The sequence below is a fragment of the Ovis aries genome, chromosome 12 (assembly GCF_016772045.2).
Source record: "Ovis aries strain OAR_USU_Benz2616 breed Rambouillet chromosome 12, ARS-UI_Ramb_v3.0, whole genome shotgun sequence".
In the NCBI taxonomy this organism is placed as follows: Eukaryota; Metazoa; Chordata; class Mammalia; order Artiodactyla; family Bovidae; genus Ovis; species Ovis aries.
Genome location: NC_056065.1, coordinates 59,423,376 through 59,443,689, shown reverse-complemented (window position 1 = coordinate 59,443,689; position 20,314 = coordinate 59,423,376).

Sequence of the window (20,314 nt, the reverse complement as noted above, 5' to 3'; positions counted from 1 at the left end):
TTTTACAGTTTCCTCAAGGCCAGAGTTGACAAGTCACTATGCCAAGATTCTATTGAACTCTCTCTGTTTGAATCTTCTTAATTTTGTTCCATTCAGCAAATATTTATCAAGTGCCTCTGTGTGCCAGGTGCTGTCCCAAGCCTGAGAAGAAAAACAGGGAAAGACCTTCAGATGCTCCCAGTGAAGGTCTTCTTACTTTTATCCATCAGCATGTGATTGGAGATGGAACGTCACTGGGGGCTTATGGGGTTATGTCAATTAGGATGTGTTTGTAAATAACAGGAAACTCCATCCAAATTGCCTTAAATAGTAAGGAAGACATACAATGGCTGAGAATGCTAGTTATCCCCAAAGATTCATCTCCCCCTTATACCAGGGGAAGAACTCACAACTTTTAGCCAGGCATATATGACCTCCCAAAACAAAGACATTTTTTCAGCCACATCTAAAACTAGTTATAGTCACATAACTAAGTTCTGGCATTTAACAGTGTTATATGTGTCTTCTGAGAATTGACTTTCACTTTACTCTTTCTTGCTGACTGGACTTGGGTGGGATGGCAGAGCTACCAGATGAAAGATATACTATCCCAGGACTATCTCCTTGGACTTTTTTTAAACCTGAGAAAGAAATGACCTTTTAACTTGTTTGCTGCTAAGTCACTTCAGTCGTGGCCAACTCTGTGCGACCCCATAGACAGCAGCCCACCAGGCTCCCCCGTCCCTGGGATTCTCCAGGCAAGAACACTGGAGTGGGTTGCCATTTCCTTCTCCAATGCATGGAAGTGAAAAGTCATAGTGAAGTCGCTCAGTCATGTCCAACCCTCAACGGCCCCATGGACTACAGCCTACCAGGCTCCTCCGTCCATGGGATTTTCCAGGCAGGAGTACTGGAGTGGGGTGCCATTGTTTATGCCACTGTTATTAGAGTTTACAGTTATTTGCCACTGAACCTAATCGTAACTCATATTCCCATAGCTCAAAGTCCAGCATTAGGGTAGGCTTCAGTGTTAGTCTGATTTAGCAGCTCCATGATAATCAAAGAATCAGTTTTGTTCTAGGCCTTTGTTTTGCCTTGGGTGTCAATTTCATCCTATGACTGAGGCAAGATGACTACTAACAAAAAGACTGATATGTGCTTCCTTATCAATTTTCAGAGAGAGAGAGAGAGAAAGAAAGACATCTGGAAGTATTCTGATAAAAACAATGAAGTTCCTTTCCCAGAAACCCTCTGATATCTTCTTGCTTTCCTTTGCCCTTAATTAGGTCAAATGCAGCCAGGGGAATGCTGAGTGAACTGATAGGCTTAGTTCTAATAAAACCAATCACTGTGGCAAGGGAGTGGGCTTATAATAATTGATCTAAACTAATTAGGGTCCACAGCTGGAGGTGGGGTAGTTTTCTTTTTAAATTCAGGATAACATTAATCTAGGGTCAGTACAGTTGATTCTTTGCATTGATGAATTTAACCTTCACAGTTTATACTGTCCTTGAGGGGACTCAGTGGTCCATTGTGTAAGGAGTTTAGCATAACACCTTTCTTGCGTAGTTGCTAAGAGGAGTCAATGAAATATTGTTGTTGTTCAGTAGCTAAGTTGTGTCTGACTCTTTGGGACCCCATGGACTACAGCACGCCAAGCTTCCCAGTCCACTATCTCCTGGAGTTTGCTTAAATTCATGCCCATTGAGTCGATGTTGCCCAGGTCATGCTAGTGGTAAAGTACCCTCCTGCTAATGCAGGAGACATAGGGGACTCAGGTTTGATTCCTGGATTGGGAAGATCCCCTGGAGAAGGAAATGGAAACCCACTCCAGTATTCTTTCCTGGAGAATCCCATGGACAGAAGAGCCTAGCAGGCTGCAGTCTATAGGGTTGCAAAGAGTCACACATGACTGAAGCCACTTAGCACAAACCATCTCATCTCCTTTATTTCAGGAAATAGAGGCTGGTGAGGTAGAAGGAGCTGTCCTGCTGCTAAGTCCAAACAACGGTGCTAAGAAGTCCCCAGGTAAAGCTCTCGGAAATGTGCATGGCTTGTCAATACTGCCCACGAGGTGGTGTGACTGGGGAAGGGCTGCTACCTGAAAATTTCTCCTCCACTCTGGACCTGTCCTCCAAAGCTACCTGTGCCTATAATTCCTGGACTTTGTATTCTTTCGGATGAAAATATCTTTTCAGAAAGTCCTCAGTTACCTCGAGGAAAGTAACACATTTAACCTCAACATCAATACACTGATTGATTAGAGTCCCATCCCTCCACCCCCAGCACTACCACTACCTCCTTTTATACCAGGGACACTGAGCCAAGGGGGCAGTTGGGGTGTTGTCATAGAAAAGAAAGAGTTCCCAGGTTCTAGTCAGAGAGAGCTTGGTGGGATATCAAAATGAGGGTCCTGTCCAGGGTAGGAGGCAGGGATAATAAGCATGATCAGGAATTGGAGATAGTGGGGAAACATCAAAGTCAATTTCAATGACTGAATAATTTAGCCCAGGGCTAGCCCTGTGCTATCTATTCTGAATGACAAAAACAGCTATCGTTTGAGTCTGTGGCTGCTGAGGGACCGCAGCTCTATTACTTCCCATCTTGGATGGCCCTGCGGTTGCCAGAATCTTTGAAGCTTTGTTTCTCCCTCAGCGCTCTGGCCTGAGGCATGCCCACACGGTTCATCAGACAGCCTTGTTAAAATGATGGGAATCCATTCCTCTCTCCCCAGACAGATGGAGGACATTCATTCAGCACAGAAATAGTGGCAGAGAAGAAGTAAAGCCAAGAAATACTGGCCTGGAAGTAACATTAGGGGAAGCTAAGGTAGAGTGGAAAACAAAAGTCTTTCTCATTATTTTCAACCAACTCTAAGAGCAATTCTACAATAAATATCTTTTTTTCTGGAGTGAATTCGTTTGAGTAACATCTTCCAACTGAACATCAGCTCAATAGCTTATGTTAGTTTATCACTTAAAGCAATTAGATATCTGATTGTTGTCGTTTAGTCGCTAAGTCGTGTCCAACTGTAGTCCACCCGGCTCCTCTGACCATGGTATTTCTCAGGCAAGAATAGTGGAGTGGATTGCCACTTCCTTCTCCAGGGGCAGGGGATCTTTCTGACCTAGGAATCAAACCCACGTCTCCTGCATTAGCAGGCGGATTGATATTAATCCAAAACTGGCAGGACCTAACTTATTCTTCTGAGGAGCCATTCCTGAAGTTCTTCAGAAGTGTTTTATTTTACCCTTGCATGAGTATTTATCTAAGTGTCATCCTAGGCCATTCATATGCAAATCATTCGGCAGGGGAAGGGTGGTGATGATGGGGGTTGAAGGATAAAAATGCAGATCTCCAAGTTCCACCCAGAACTTACTAAACTAGACTCTGGGAATAGAGCCTAGAAATGAACATTTTAAACCAGCGAGTCATGTGATTTTAATATACTCTAGGGTTTAAGCATACTGATACCTAGAGCATGCCAATCATGATACCAGACAATTGATGGTGCTCTGTGCTCTGCAAAGACTTTTGTATAATATCTCATTTGAGTCTTACCACAAGCCTCAGGGAAGAATATCAGAGCAGGTATTATCATTTCCATTTTATGAAGATGAGCCCACAGCTCTGAGTGGTCAAGTAACTTGCACATGGTCACATGCTTGTAAGTGGGGTAGCCCGGACTGTAACTCAGGTCTTACAGCACCAAGATCAGTGCTCCTGCCATTACCCCAATGGTAACAACATTCCAATTGACTAAATGTGGAATTTCATCTTTGGCCACCACCTAAAGGGAAGTAGTCTGAGCAGCCACAGGAAGGAGCATCATTTGTGGAAAGAGAAAATAAAACTAAAAACTTGGAAGATATCAACAACCAACATATCTAAGGTCACTAATGATCTAATCATAATGTTGAATTTTTTGAAATATAATAAATATTTTAATTACATATTCAGATGTGTTCTGGTTGACTCTATAACTGGTTTGAACAGGAACAATCACATTTTTATATAGTGATGAACCACATGATCAGAAATTCAAGTAAGCCACATTCATCTACCTTTAGTGATAATGGTGTTTGAAGGTAGCTATGCTCACCACTATTCCACCAATACTGGTTTTTTTAGTGATAATTATGCTGAATGAAAATCCATGTGACTCAAATCTGAGTCAAGGACATTTGGGGAATTATTCATACCTATTTTCCTTTTGTTTGCAACTACAATGTCACAGGTTCATTCTGAAATTTTAGTGGAATTAAATCTGAGGAACTCAAAAAACTATATCATGAAGTTTGGTTTAATTACAATTATTAGCCAATCCAAGCCTGTTAATGAGACACACATGGGCAACTAGTTTCACAACCATAGTGTTAGGCAGATGGGTAGTCCCTGCTGAACCCCTACATACATGGTGATGGGTAATATTATGGGTCAGCTTGGCTGAGGTACCAGATATCTAGTTAAACATTATTTTGAGTGTGTCTGTAAGAGTGTTTGCAGAAGAAATTAGTATTTGAATTAGTAAACTGAGTAGCCCTCCCTAACATAGGTGAGCGTCATCCATCCTGTTGAAGGCCTGAATAGAACAAAAAGGTAGAGGAAGGACCAATTTGACCCCTGCCTGAACTATTGGTACATTGATCTTCTCCTGTACTCAGATTGGGACTTACACCATTGACACTCCAGGTTCTTCAGACCTTCAGACTTGGACTGGAACTATATTAGTTTTTCTAGTTCTCTGACTTGCAAATAACTCATTGGGGGATTTCTCAGCCTCCATAATTGCATGAGCCAATATCTTATAAGGTCAAAAATCTCTCTTTAAGTTGGGGGGGTTGGTGTGAGAGAGAAGTGTTGGTTTTGTTTTTCTGGAAAATCCTAATACTGTATGGCGTTTTTCACCTCGATGTCTCAGTGACTGCACTGTGGGGTCATTTAGCTTTGACCCCTTGCCAGCCACTGAATTTCTAACATAAGAAGAAGATCTGGGTTTTGTGTTGGGCCCATGTACGACTGAGCGACTTCACTTTCACTTTTCACTTTCATGCATTAGAGGAGGAAATGGCAACCCACTCCAGCGTTTTTGCCTGGAGAATCCCAGGGACAGGGGAGCCTGGAGGGCTGCCGTCTATGGGGTTGCACAGAGTTGGACACAACTGAAGTGACTTAGCAGCAGCAGCAGAACTGGTAGCTGAGCTTTGCCTCATGGCCTCAGGTTTGGCAGGCATCTCGTGGTGTGAGAGCATAAGTGGCTGGTTCATAGGATGGGAAAGCCCAGACCCCTTTCTAGCATTACTTCAAAAACATCCTTTGGCACGAGACACTGAAAAAACTGAGTAAGTTCTTTGTTAACTTGGAGTCTGCACGAATGTTTATGTCACATTTGGTGAAAAATGCACATTACACTGCTAGGCTTACATCACTATAATTAAAACTTTTTGCTAATAGTCACTTATGGATTAATTATAGTCAATCCTGAGTTAGAATAAATCCAGGCTATTGGGGGCAATCTGGGTACAACATATGATTGTATTTCTCTAAGTGCCAGTTGGGTTGTATAGTTTTCCATTACCCCTCGGTCTAATTTTTTTTTTTTTTGTATCCCAGAAATGTATCTGTCCTCTCCACTGGAAAAAATATGTTAGTTTGTTTTCTAATTTTCAAAATAGTTTGTAGTCGTTGTTTAATTATTCTTTGAATCACCTGGGTTTATCAAGCTGTAGGATATAACAGGTATGAACTGTTCCACGTACTTGAGGTGCAAGAAATATCACTTATTTTTCTAGCTCAGGATTTACTCTCTGATCCCAGTAGTAATTGTTTAGGAAAGGGATCTTCGTTCTCTCTTTTCCCTCCCTGAGTTTTACCAGATCCTCAGGACCTACTCAGTCTAGGAGGATGGGAAAAGAGGCCCCTGTCATTAATCTACTTAGTCACCAGAGAAGATGCTCCTTGTCCAAGTGGGCACAGGCCTCCCCATGGTTGGGGGGCACTGTGGCTGTACTCTCTTCTCACCAGACCAGATAGCATGGCACCTGTTCCCAAGCTGAGGGGCTGGTGACTGGCCTTGACAGCATTCCTGTAGCCATCCTCCACTCAAGGTCCCACCACCTTCTGGGCACTGTGTGTTCCCCTCTCCTTAGGGACATCAAACCAGAGAGCAGACCACTCTCAGCCTGATGTCAAGCCTCTCTCCAGACACGTCATGATTCCCACCCCAACCTCCACCCCCTGCCTCTTCTTGCCTGGAAATCAGTGCTTCCAAACAAAGGCTTGATCCTAGAACGTAATATGTGTCCTTTGGGTGCTAGGAACACAAGAACACAAAGGCTGACTGCATTCTCTGAGAGGAGTAAGGGGAAATTTCCCTTTAGTCTTTGCTGATGAGTCCACAGTAGCAGAAAGAAAAAAAAAAAAAGCTTCCATAAAACCATAAACCACACACAAAAAAGGCAAGATACCAGATACTCTCAATATTTCACTCTAAGTATGACATATAAGTATATACAATTATTCTGTTTTTCCTATAATTTTGCTTAAATAATGTTTATCTACTGTTACAGTGCTTGTTCTCCCCTCTCTCCCCCAATATATTTTGTCCCTAAGACTGAGTTTATCTCTGAAATATATTTTATTCAGTTAGTGATTTTTATCCTCTCTCACTGTTTTGATGTATCATACAATTTTCATAAAGATTTAGTTGTTATATGTTGCAAATTTTACCTCAATAAATTTAAAAAAAAAGGATTTTGTAATCCTTGACTCCTTTTTCTTTTGGACTAATTTCACATTATTTGTCAAGCTGTATAAATTCATGTCTGACTCTGCAATCCCACAGACTGTAGTCACCAGGCTCCTCTGTCCATGGAAGTCTCCTTGGAGGAAGGCTGGAGTGATTGCCATTCCCTTCTCCGGGGGATCTTCTCAACTCAGGGATCAAACCCAGATCTCCTGCATTGCAGGCAGATTCTTTACCAATTGAGCCACCAGAGAAGCCCTAAATTGTCTCTGCTGCTGCTGCTGCTAAGTCGCTTTAGTCGGTCTGACTCTGTGCGACCCCATAGACGGCAGTCCACCAGGCTCCTCCATCCCTGGGACTCTCCAGGCAAGAATACTGGAGTGGGTTGCCATTTCCTTCTCCAATACATGAAAGTTAGTGAACTTTAGTTGCCCTAAATTTGCACACTGATTTAAGATATATTATCTTTACTATATCCTCTTAATCAGAAACAAGGGAAGACTGCCATATTCTGGTCTCCCTTCACTTTCCCTGTTATGGTGTTTTGCATTCCTTTCAACATGATAAAATGTTTTTTATTTCAAGTTGAGTCAGTATTCAAGAATTTATGGTTTTTGTTACTCTTGTAGAATGGAATCTCTTTTTCTATGTGTACCACTACTATAAAGAATAACACTAGATTTTGTGGACTTGTCTTATACTCCATAGCTCTTTGTCACTTCTCACTTCATGGCTTTTACAAGTATACAATAATAGCATCTCTCAATGATACTTTAATTGTTCCTTTCTTGTGTAGATGCTTCTGTTTCTCGCTCTTCTCAGAACATTATTGTCAGCCCTATAATATCATGTGGCGTGCAATGATGGCAGACAGCATACTAACTCTGACTCTGGATTCTCCATTTTAAATAATATTGGTTTGGAATTTTGGTTTCTTTAGAAGCTTTAACCCAGAAACGCTTTTGTTAAGATGTTTAGAGTTTTCAAAAGGGACAATTGTTGGTTTGAATTATTTCTTGGCATCTAGGGAGATGATGAAGTCATTTTACAAATTTTTCCTATTAGCATGATGATATAAAATCTGTCCCTTGAACAAACTTATGGTCGCTGGGGGGAAGAGTGGAAGGAAGGGTTAGTTAGGAGTCTGGGATGGATATGTACACACTGCTACTTTTAAGATGGACAAGCAACAAAGAGACCTACTGATAGCACAGAGAACTCTGCTCAAGGTTACATGGCAGCCTGGATGGAGTGGAGTTTGAGAGAGAATGGATCTATGTATGTGTATGGCTCAGTTCCTTCACTATTCACCTGAAGCTATCACAACATTGTTTTATCCCAATACAAAAATCATCTGACTCACAAAAATTCAGACAAAAATCCTGTCCCCTGAATGCATATGTGGACAATGCAGTCATATCTGTATTTGGCTCATAACTCAAAGCTCAACAAACAAAGAAGCAAGCAAACAAGTAAACAGTAAACAAACCCACTAACCTAGGAGCTCAGAAAGGCCTGCAATTCTTTATGAAGGAAGCACAGTTTATTTGGGAGTGTTTATTCCCTGGAGACTGACCACTGTCAGTCCTTTGAAAGGTGCTCAGCTGATACCCAGATCACGTTTTGGCCCCTCCTGCTCACCCTTGCATTTAATTGTCCTGTGGATTGTGGTCAGGCCTCTGATGGGCTTCAAGGATGTCCCTTTCTCACAGTCTTCAACTGAACTTTGCAACCACAGTGCACTCTTCTCAGTCATTCAGCCATCGAGATGAGAATTTTAGTTACTGCCTCATACAACAAACCATAGCAATTTTAGCCATACCACGAGTTTCATGGCCTACTATAAGTACAGTTGGGCTTTCATTGCTAGATATACACTGATAATTAACAATAAATAGTTTTTAGTAAGTGTATATTGGGGTGAAATTTTATAACTCTGAATTACATAATCTTGGTTAGAAGAATTGTTTGATTATGTGATGTATTTTGGACTGTGACCAATAAATATACTCTAAATTGGTCAGTGATGGAAATTTTTTCTTTACAAGTATTTTGTTAGACAATCCTTTAAAAATACATATATCAAATTACCACAGATTGAAAAAATATTTAATCCATTGTAAGTGAAGGTGAAGGTATTTAGCAATTCTGTCAAAATTGCAATTGTCCAACTCTTTGACACCCACTAGGCTCCTCTGTCCATGGGATTCTCCAGGCAAGAATATTGGAGTGGGTTGCCATTTCCTTCTCCAGGGGATCTTCCTGACCCAGGGGTCGAACCCATGTTACCTGCATTGGCAGGCAGATTCTTTACCAACTGAGCCAGCAGGGAAGCCCGGTAGTTATTGCTCATATGCAGTTAAACATCTATGCAATGTATGAGGAAATAAACACAGTGTATTTAAATTTTATAATATAAAAAAATCTAGAAACATGTTAAATATGTCTTAAAATGGATTGATTAAATAAGTTGATCAATTCAATGGAATCCCGTGAAACTGCTAAAGAATAAGTAGTCACTACAGATGGTGACTGCAGTCATGAAATCAGAAAGCAATTGCTTCTTGGCAGAAAAGTGATGCCAAATCTAGACAGTGTGTTGAAAAGCAGAGACATAACTCTGCCGACAAACGTCCGTATAATCAACGTTATGGTCTTTCCAGTTGTCATGTACAGTTGTGAGAGCTGGATGGTCAAGAAGGCAGAACACCTAAGAATTGATGCCTTTGAACTATGGTACTGGAGAAAACTCCTGAAAGTCTCTTGGACAGCAAGGAGATCAAAGCAGTCAATCTTAAGGGAGATCAACCCTGAATATTTACTGGAAGGACTGATGCTGAAGCTAAAGTATATTTTTTATATACTTTATATATAATTTATATATATATATATATATATATATATATAGAGAGAGAGAGAGAGAGAGAGACTATATAATTTTTATAATGGAAAGTTACTGTTTTCACTTAAAGGCAATACAATTCTGAGGTAGATATTTTAGAAGACATAGAAGGATATAAAGATAAAAATAAGAATTATCCAGGGACTTCCCTGGTGGCTCTATGAATAGGAATCTGCCTGCCAATGCAGGGGACATAGATTCGATCCCTGGTCCAGGAAAATCCCACATGCCTCAGAGTAACTAAGCCTGTGAGCCACAACTACTGAAGCCCTCGCACCTATAGCGTGTGCTCTGCAACAAGATGAGCCACCACAATGAGAAGCCAGCCCACTGTATCAAAGAGTAAACTGTGCTCGCTGCAACTAGAGAAAGACTTTGTGCAAAGACCCAGTGCAGCCAAAAATTAACTAATTACTTAAAACAAAAAATCATTAAAAAAAAAGAATTATCCAGATAAAAATAAAAAATTACCCCAAAACAATTTGCTTTATTCCCTTTTGGTATTTTTTTCAGTTCATGTTTATACTTTTAAGACGATTAGCACTACATGATCATATGGTATTATAGTTAACTTTTCTCCCAGTCACTATCGTATCATGAACATTTTTCCAAATCAGTAGTTAATACTGAAAATGTTTTCCCTGAATTATCCATTTCTTTATATTCTAATGCAAGGTAGTTTTAGTTTGACCTGTTCATTGTGTGAATCCTGCAACACTGAACAGAGAATGGACTTTAGAATTTGAAGATCTACCGCACAGTTGCTCTCATCTCACTCGCTAGTAAAGTAATGCTCAAAATTCTCCAAGCCAGGCTTCAGCAGTACGTGAACCGTGAACTTCCTGATGTTCAAGCTGGTTTTAGAAAAGGCAGAGGAACCAGAGATCAAATTGCCAACATCCGCTGGATCATCGAAAAAGCAAGAGAGTTCTAGAAAGACATCTGCTTCTGCTTTACTGACTATGCCAAAGCCTTTGACTATGTGGATCACAATAAACTCTGGAAAATTCTGAAAGAGATGGGAATACCAGATCACCTGACCTGCCTCTTGAGAAACCTGTATGCAGGTCAGGAAGCAACAGTTAGAACTGGACATGGAACAACAGACTGGTTCCAAATAGGAAAAGGAGTACATCAAGGCTGTATATGGTCACCCTGCTTATTTAACTTCTATGCAGAGTACATCATGAGAAATGCTGGGCTGGAAGAAGCACAGGCTGAAATCAAGATTTCCGGGAGAAATATCGATAACCTCAGATATGCAGATGACACCAACCTTATGGCAGAAAGTGAAGAAGAATTAAAGAGCCTCTTGATGAAAGTGAAAGAGGAGAGGGAAAAAGTTGACTTAAAGCTCAACATTCAGAAAACTAAGATCGTGGCATTTGGTCCTGTCACTTCATGGCAAATAGATGGGAAAACAGTGCAAACAGTGACAGACTTTATTCCTGGGGGCTCCAAAATCACTGCAGATGGTGACTGGAGCCATGAAATTAAAAGACACTTACTCTTTGGAAGGAAAGTTATGACCAACCTAGACAGTATATTAAAAAGAGACATTACTTTGCCAACAAAGGTCTATCTAGTCAAGGCTCTGGTTTTTCCAGCGGTCATGTATGGATGTGAGAGTTGAACTATAAAGAAAGCTGAGTGCCAAAGAATTGATGCTTTTGAACTGTGGTGTTGGAGAAGATTCTTGAGAGTCCCTTGGACTGCAAGGAGATCCAACCAGTCCATCCTAAAGGAAATCAGTTCTGAATATTCATTGGAAGGACTGATGCTGAAGCTGAAACTCCAATACTTCAGTCATTTCATGTGAAGAACTGACTCATTTGAAAAGACCCTGATGCTGGGAAACATTGAAGGTGGGAGGAGAAGGGGACAACAGAGGATAAGATGGTTGGATGGCATCACAACTCAATGGACATGAGTTTGGGTAAACTCTGGGAGTTGCTGATGGACAGGGAGGCCTGGCATGCTGCATTCTACGGGGTCGCAAAGAGTCGGACACGACTGAGCGACTGAACTGAACTCAACATTCAAGTTATGCATCTGGTTAACTGTGCGATCTTAAGCAAGCTGCATAACTGAATTGAAGCACATTTTCCTCTTCAGTAATGTGAATAAAATATAATAAAAGCCAGCCTTACCTACATTATGATGATATTGTGAGGATTACCCACTCCAGTGCTCTTGTCTGAAAAATCCCATGGACGGAGGAGCCGGAGGCTGCAGTCCGTGGGATCACGAAGAGTCGGACGCGACTGAGCGACTTCACTTTGACTTTTCACTTACATACATTGGAGAAGGAAATGGCAACCCACTCCAGTGTTCTTGCCTGGAGAATCCCAGGGGGCCTGCCGTCTATAGGGTCGCACAAAGTCGGACACGACTGAAGCGACTTAGCAGCAGCAGCAGCAGCAGATGAGCTACCACAGTCAAATTGCTCTTTGAACTGTAAAGTCTGGTAGGAATCTACCTGTTACCCTAGTGCAGACCCCCAGGACCTTTCTCCCGGTCTGCTCACACTGTTTCCTCCTTACTTTTGTGATTGAGATCTTCTCAGAGGAGTCTGCCTCCTGAGTGGTGAAGACAACTCAGTCTGGTAAAGATTCTCACAATCTCGGTCAAACCCACATTTCTAGCCTCAGCTGCTGATCCCACCATCTTGACACCATTTCAGTTCCTTCCATTCACTTCTACGTGGAAACATATTCTCCACGGTATCTTGTTGATATTGCCTTTACCCAGAATATCCTTTACTTTCTCTCGTGCCTGGAAAAATCCTACTTATCCTTCAAGGCTCAAGTTCAGTGTCAGCTTTCCTGTGAAGTCTTCCCAGATATCCAAGACTGAAATACTGGTTTCTTTCTCTGGCTCACTCAGCACTTGATCTAAACCCATGCAACACGGGGTTGAGGAGTCTTGACTCTTGTGGCAGAATTTTCACCTTTGGGATACCTGCCCATGCCATGATTCATTGCCAGTTTTTCAGGCCCTCCCTTTCTGTGCAGCAGCCATAATTGGCCATAGCTGATGGGAACACTGGTGATTCCTTGGGCCAATAGAATTCTCTGTCCTAGGACTCTGGAATGGACATTTAGGATGCCAGTCAGTGTTGCTGCAAGTGAAAACATGTACACTGAGGAGCTGAGCCTGCCTTTATGGAGTGGCCATTTGGGGCCCAGCTGGCACATACAGGTGGAGAATGTGGTCTGCCAAGAAGATCCAGAAGCAATAAACAGACAGCAGAGCCCATATAACCCCAGTGAGAAGGTGACTGAGAAGAAGTGCCTTGATTCCAAGCAGCTTTCCAAATTCAGGGTCCCCATAATTGAGAGGCCCATCTACAGTATGAGCAGCTTTGGGCTCCATGAAGTAACCCTATGGAAATAATCTCTCTCTTTTGCTTAAGGAAGATGGGTACATAAATCACCACAGAATAATGTGGATTTTCAGTAACAGAGGCACACCCAAGGTTTTATGGAGCACCAGGGAGTGAGGGAAGGTGCTGCGGTGATGCATCAGGCATGGGTTCCTGTAGAAGGTGATGCTGGGCCAATAAGGAGGGTGTTTCAGGTTCGGGCACAGATGAGCAATGGTGCGGTGGCGGGAACTGTAAGCGGCTCAGTGTTGCTGGGACATAAAGGTATGGAGATGCCAGGAGAGAGGCTGATGGGAGAGGTGGGCAGGGGCCCAGTCAAGAAAAGTCTTGGGTGCCATGGGAAGGAGCTTGGACTCCATCCTGGTGGTCAGTGGCTCTCCACCCTGGCTGCACATCAGTTTTCTAGGGAATCTCAAAAAGAAATATGGATGCTTTGTCCCATCCTGTCAATCAAATCAGAATCTCTGGGGGTGGGAAGCTGGGCATTGACTTTTTTTTTTTTACCCTGCCCAGGTGATTCTAACATGCAAATAGTGTGGAGAGCCTGCCAGGAAAACTTGAAGGGTTTTAAGCTAGAAATAGATGTGGTTTTAGAAAAATGGCCTTGGTAGTTGGGCTTAAGAGTATGAAAAGGTAGGCAGGGAGCCTGCCGGCAGCCGTTACAGTGAGAAGGTGAGGGCTGAAGAGAACCTGTGCACAGGCGTGTGAGCTCAGTCATGGCCAACTCTTTGCGAGCCCATGGACTGTAGCCCGCCGGGTTCCTCTGTCCTTGGGATTCTCCAGGCAAGAGCCCTGAAGTGGGTTGCCATTTCCTCCTCCAGGGGATCCTCCCGACCCAGGGACTGAACCCAAATCTCTTGTGTCTCCTGCATTGGCAGACGAATTCTTTACCACTGTGCCACTTGGGAATCCCTGAAGAGAACAGGATGGAGAGCAAAGACTGTGGGAATGGAGAGAAGTTTATGAACCCCTGTTAGGAGATAAAGTAGTTTGAACTTTATATTTAGTGACTGGAGAGGAGGGGGAGGCAGTCAGTGTTGACCTGAGGATCCTCACTTGGGAAACAGGATATGCCTCAGACAAGCAGACAGGAGGCAAGGGTCTGGGGGAAGCTGGTGAGTCCCACTTCAGACACATGAAATGGGAGGTGGGATCTGAATGTCAGGTGGAGGTCAGGTCACTGGACAGACCAGTCCAATTCTGGGAGCTCGACCAGGTTGAAACAATTTGCAGTTTGCTAGCTGATCGAGGGTCGCTTTATCTTTTTGTCATTTATTCAGAGTCGCCTCCCCCAAAGTCACTTTTCTAGCTCTCAAAGGTGTTCCGGGTGTGAAGAACAAGGAGCGGGCCCCACCCCAGATCAGCTCCAGATATAGGGTGTGATGAGTATCTCATGAGTGCCTTGAAGTCAGGTGGCTTCTCAGAGTTCTAAAATTAGCAGAGCAGCTGTGCTTGGTGGGTGGCGATGCTGGGCTCACTCAGCCAAGACCTGGGCCTTCCTGTGATGGACTCTTTGTGTTAGTAGGTTGGGGTCAAGCAAGAACCTGTTTCTTTGAAGAATTCCCCCAGGAGCCCTGGGTCATGCCAGGGTGCTCTAAGGGGGACAGAAATGCCTTCTGTTGCCAAGTAGAAGGGAAAGGCAGGGAGAGATCTACTAAAAGGAGACTCACAGAAGGGTGATTTTTCAAGAAAGTTCACTGCAGAAATGACACCCTTAAAGGCAAGTGAGGAGGCAGTTTGCACTGGAGGAATCAGAGTTAGGTCTGAAACGGAAAACTTCTGTGCTGCTCTGTGTTTTGCACATCTGAGTGCTGGGCAAATGCTTCCTGGTTGTGGTCTTGACTCTGTGGAAGGGTTCAACTTGGCCTCCAGATTAGGGTTCTGCTGCCATTTCCACCAACTGGAGGATTTGGGGGAGGGAGCCCAGGAGAGGGAGGGGTGTGTGTGTGTGTGTGTGCGTGCGTGCGTGCGTGTGAGATCTCAACTCAAGGTGGATAAATGGCTGGGGAGCCTCAGAGGGGAAGAGTAGTAAATGACAGAATATTTCACCCTGGTTCCATCATTTTGGATTTCCCCCTCCTTGAGCTTTGGTCTGCAGATTACATGAGAGAAAGGAAGTCTGAGAAAATTAAAACTGACCCAGTAAAGGACTCACTACCTAACTGAAAAATGAATCAGTAACAAGCAGGAGGGAAATTATGAATCCAGAGGTATCAGTTTATGTAGCATTTATCTGGGGATGCTTTTTCTACAAGTACAGCCCTAATCCCAGATAATACCAGAAGATATTTACTAGCAATATTGCAAAAGTAATCTCCACACATCCTTTGGGTTAATGTCCTTCATTTGCACAAGAAGTCTCCATTCCCTATCCAGAGTGGTGAGATTGCCAGGAGGGGCAGTGAGGAGGGAAGGGTACAAAAGGGGAAGTCACTCAGTCATGTCTGACTCTTTGTGACCCCATGGACTGTAGCCTACCAGGCTCCTCTGTCCACGGAATTTTCCACGCGAGTACTGGAGTGGGTCGCCATTTCCTTCTCCAGGGGATCTTCCCAACCCAGGGATCAAACCAGGGTCTCCCGCACTACAGGTAGATGCTTTACCATCTTAGGCACCAGGGAGGCCCAATACCAGAAGATATCTAGTAGCAATATTGAAAAAGTAATCTCCACACATCCTCTGGGTTAATGTCCTTCATTTGCACAAGGAGTCTCCATTCCCTATCCAGAGTGGTGAGAATGCCAGGAGGAGCGGTGAAGAGGGAAGGGTACAAAAGGGGAAGGCAGGTAGGATGTGAACGGAGAAACACATAAGGACCAAAACGGAGGATTTTTCTGTTGGGTCTCCTGGTTTAGGATAGAGTTGGAGAAAAGAAACTTCCCCAGAAGTTCTGACTGTGTGTGCCCAGGTGTACATTATCCTAGGCTGAGCTGTATCTGTGCTTTGAAACCCTTCCCATGGTTGGAATATCCCCTTCTGTAATCTTGGGTGTGTTTCTTTGAATGAATTTAGGGGGAGCTTCCAAAGCCAGGAGAGTAAGAGGTGGCAAGCTCCTCCAGGAGGGAAGGCAGAGAGAGGCCCAGTGGAGAGAACTGCAGGTGAAGGTGAGTTTGTAAGGTGAGGGCTTTGGGAGGAGGGAGCTGGAGGCATCGGGGGTTGGAGATGCCATACAAACCCCCCTTTCTCTTTATATTTTCCATCTTGGACTTTTTAAATTTTATTGAATACTCAATATTCAACTCATTTACTTTCCTTTTTATAGCTGGCAAAGACCTTTATAAATTTCCTCCAGGGGGCCAAGAGAAACTGCCTTGCTGGTGTATTCTGTGTCTCTGCCTCCCATTTAATGAAACAGGCCAGGGAACCCCTACCACCATTCCCCACATGCACAGGCCCCAACCCCAGAGCCAGTGGCTCCCCTGCTTCCCAGTTTCCTCTCCTCCAGCCCCTGAGCTGGGAGCCTGGCGGCCGCTCTCTGCCTTTCCACAGCCCACTTTTCGCATAGCCAGGTCCTCTCCTCCAGCCCATGAGCTGGGGGCCTGGCGGCCACTCTCTGCCTTTCTACAGCCCACTTCTCACATAGCCAGGTTTCCAGAAGTGGTGTGTTTCCAGTGGTTGTTTACACGGCAAAGCTGCTCCAGGACAGCTTGAGCCAATCTCAGGCTACTTTCCAGGTAGAGAAGAGGAATTTCCAAACAGGCAGCTGACTTCATGGATCATCTAGGGGAGCTATTTATTGTGGAGGGTAGGGGGCTCCATGGAGAACCTACTGCCCACCTTTATCTGTGCTCACTTTTCATGCATTCCAATATGGAGGCTAAACCACAAAATCCAATATAACAGCAGATCGAAAAGTGGGCGTATCAGCATTTCTTGCATAGATTACATACGACATTCCTTTTCCCTCTACCAGCTGAGAGCAAATCTGCCCTTATTTGAGGGCACAGGAATGGCACAGGCAGTATGTGTCTTATGTGGTATTTCAGGCTCAGTTTATAAAGCTCATCAAAGTGGTGAAGCAGGATATTTGGGTGATGACTTGTTAAAGGAACACCTGAAATAACTATGATGAAGCCTGATGACCTAGACTCTGGGATCCCGTCCCTTCTTGCTCTTGTTGGCTGACCATATGGAGATGCTCTCAGGATCTCCCTTTGCTTCTGAATAAATGTTAAAGGAAACCACCAGTTATTGGGTAACTAGTTCTGTGTATAGTGCTAAATGCTTCATACAGATACATCTGTGTAATTTAATCCTTGAAACAATTCTGTGAGAAAGGCAGCTATGATCCCACATTACAGATGAAAACTCTGAGTCACCATGAGGGGAAGTAACTTGCCAGAAGTCTTAAGGCTTCTAATCCAGCTTCTCTGGTGTTAAGGTCTATATACTTTCTTGACGTTACGTTACCTCCCAGTAAAGAATTAAATCCCTCTTTTTATCTAGTTTGAAAGAATGAATAAGGAACTGCATAAGACAGCTTTGATAACTGCAAATTCAAGTATCTGTAAGTCTTAGCTTCTTCAGTACGATGAAAAGAAAATGGAAAGGGATCAGTTAAAATCTCATGAATTCATAATGTGTTGCTGTGATTATCATAATGTATTTCCTCAAAATTAGAACTTGTAAGTAAAAACAGGGATCTCAAGCCTTTTCATTCAGAGGTAAGAAGCTACTGTGGCTCAGTTTGACTACAGGTTCCAAACTGGTTAATATGTATGTTCACATCGACAGAACAAGTTCCCAAGCTAGCAGAGCTTGAGGTCATCAAAAGATGAAGGGCTTATGATGACCACAGTTTTTTTTCTTTTTCTAATTTTATTTGTTTAGCTCTGGCTGTGCTGGGTCTTCATTGCTGTGCTGGCTTTTCCCTAATTGTGGAGATTGGGGGCTACTCTTCAGTCGCAGTGCACAGGCTTCTCTTGCTGTGGGCTATGGGCTCTAGGGTGAGCAGGCTTCAGTAGTTGCTGCTGTTGGGCTCAGCGGTCATGGCTCCCGGGCTCTAGAGCACAGGCTCAGTGGGTGTGGCACGTGGACTTCGCTGCTTCGCCGCATGTGGGATCTTCCCGGATCAGGAATCAAACCTGAGTCTCCTGCGCTGGCAAGTGGATTCTTTACCACTGAGCCTCCAGGGAAGCCTGATGACCACAATTTTAAAGACAGCTATTAATAAAGGAAATATGGACTTCTGATAGATTAAAACAGATTTTTAAAAAGAATCCATGACTGCTTTACAAAGTGCCTATGTGATGGACAAAGACAGCAACATTAATTTAAGTTAACCTAACAGTCCTCAGGATTTGGAGACCCTAAGTTGTTCTCCAGATCTGAGCCTGTCCAATGTATAACATGTACAGGCTTAGGTGTCTGAAGAAAGTCACATCATTCCAGAGGAAATGTGAACAGCTCACAGAGGCTCTGGGGATAATCCATGACGTGGATTGCTTTGCAAATACAGCAAAACTCAGAAGTGGCCTTTGAGTTGTGATGCTCCTCCTAGCAGTGCAAGAACCTCAAATCAACCTAGGTTCTCTGAATAGATTGGTCTCAGTGTACTTGGTTCTGAAGTGCTTTAAACAAAGATATATTTCCCCTTTTATTCTAAAAATATATCTGGTCTACCAGAAGAGCCCTATAATGGAGGATGCCACCAAAACAGAGAAAATCCAATGTCTTCTTTTCATAGTCTAACTCTTTCAGATAAGATAATTTTCCTATTTGACTACATTTTTCATGATGGTTAACTCTAGTTGAAGAATGTGTCAGAGCCCATTTGAGCACTTGGCAGAGAAGTTGGGTCTGTAAATAGAATATGTAGCCCCTTTCTGGGGGAGAGAGAGGGAGTATTCACAGAATCTGAGCTAGGAGGGGCCTTGGAGAGAATGTGTGGTAGGCAGCCACTAAAATAGTTCCAGTGAGCCCTGCCTCCTGTATTCATGCTCTTGCCGACTCCCCTCCCTTGGTTGTTCGGCTGCGTTTAGTGAGTCAGTTCTACAGAACAGAATGTACCAAAGGGATGGGACATCACAAAGACTCTGATCCATTTTGCTAACCCTCTCTGGTTCATAACAGCCACCCACCATGCTGTGAACTGTTCTGTGGAGAGACCTGTGCAGCAAGAGATGAAGGGAGGGCCCCAGCCAGCGACCAGAGAGGAACTGAGGCTTTTATTCTACCAGTGTGACTCTTAGTCTAGAAGGAATTGAATCCTGCCAACAACCTCTTGGGTGAGCTAGAAAGCAGATCCTCCCCACGTTGAACCCTGAGATGATGGCAGCCCCAGCTGACACTTAATTCCAGCCTCAGAGAGACCCTAAGTCAGAGGAGTTGACTACACAGTACGTGGACTCCTGACCCACAGAATCTGTGAAATAATAAGTTTATTGTCTTAGGCTGCTAAGGTTTGGGTTGAATTTGTATCATTTTGGATAACCTGATGGTTCAGTGAGTAAAGAATCCAGCTGCAATGCTAGAGATGTGGGTTTGATCCCTGGGTTGGAAAGATCCCTTGGAGGAAGAAATAGCAACCCACTCCATCATTCTTGCCTGGAAAATTCCATGGACAGAGAAACGTGGTGGACTATACAGTTCAAAGGGTCGCAAAGAGTAAGACATGACTGAGCAACTGAGCATGTATGCAGATAACTAATACTTCTTCTAATCCAACTTCTGTATTCTCAGTGAACTGATGGATATCTGGAGAGTTTTGGTACTTTGCCTGAACTTTCACAGACTCAGACCAAACCAGAAGTTATGCCCTTAAATTCTCAGATGGGGTTCTCTTACAATTTACAACGCCCCTTTGCAATTTGGTGTTATGGAAATTCGCCTGGCATGGCCTTATGTAACCCTCCTTTAAATGAGCCTCCACTTTTTCCTAATAGGATATTTCTGTTTCCAGCTGGTCAGTAAGAGAAAGGGGCAAAGTCTGGAAGCCAGATCTTGAAGCCAATTGGTCCCTTTTATGGCCCCTCAGCAGGCCTCCCTAGTCCGAGCCAAACCCTATTCCAGACACTGAACTTTTCCGTCCACAGTTGGCCCTTTGTATCTGCAGTTTCCACACCCACAGATTCAATTAAACTCATCTAAAAAGTATTTTTAAAAAATTTCAGAAAAGTTCCAAAAGCAAAACTTGAATATGCTGCATGCTGGAAGCTATTTACATATCATTTACATTTTATTTACAACTATTTACATAAATCACATTGTATTAGATATTATAAATAATCTAGAGATGATTTAAGGTATATGAAGGGAGTGTGTGCATATCGTTGTATTGTTGTTGTTGCTTAGTCGCTCAGTC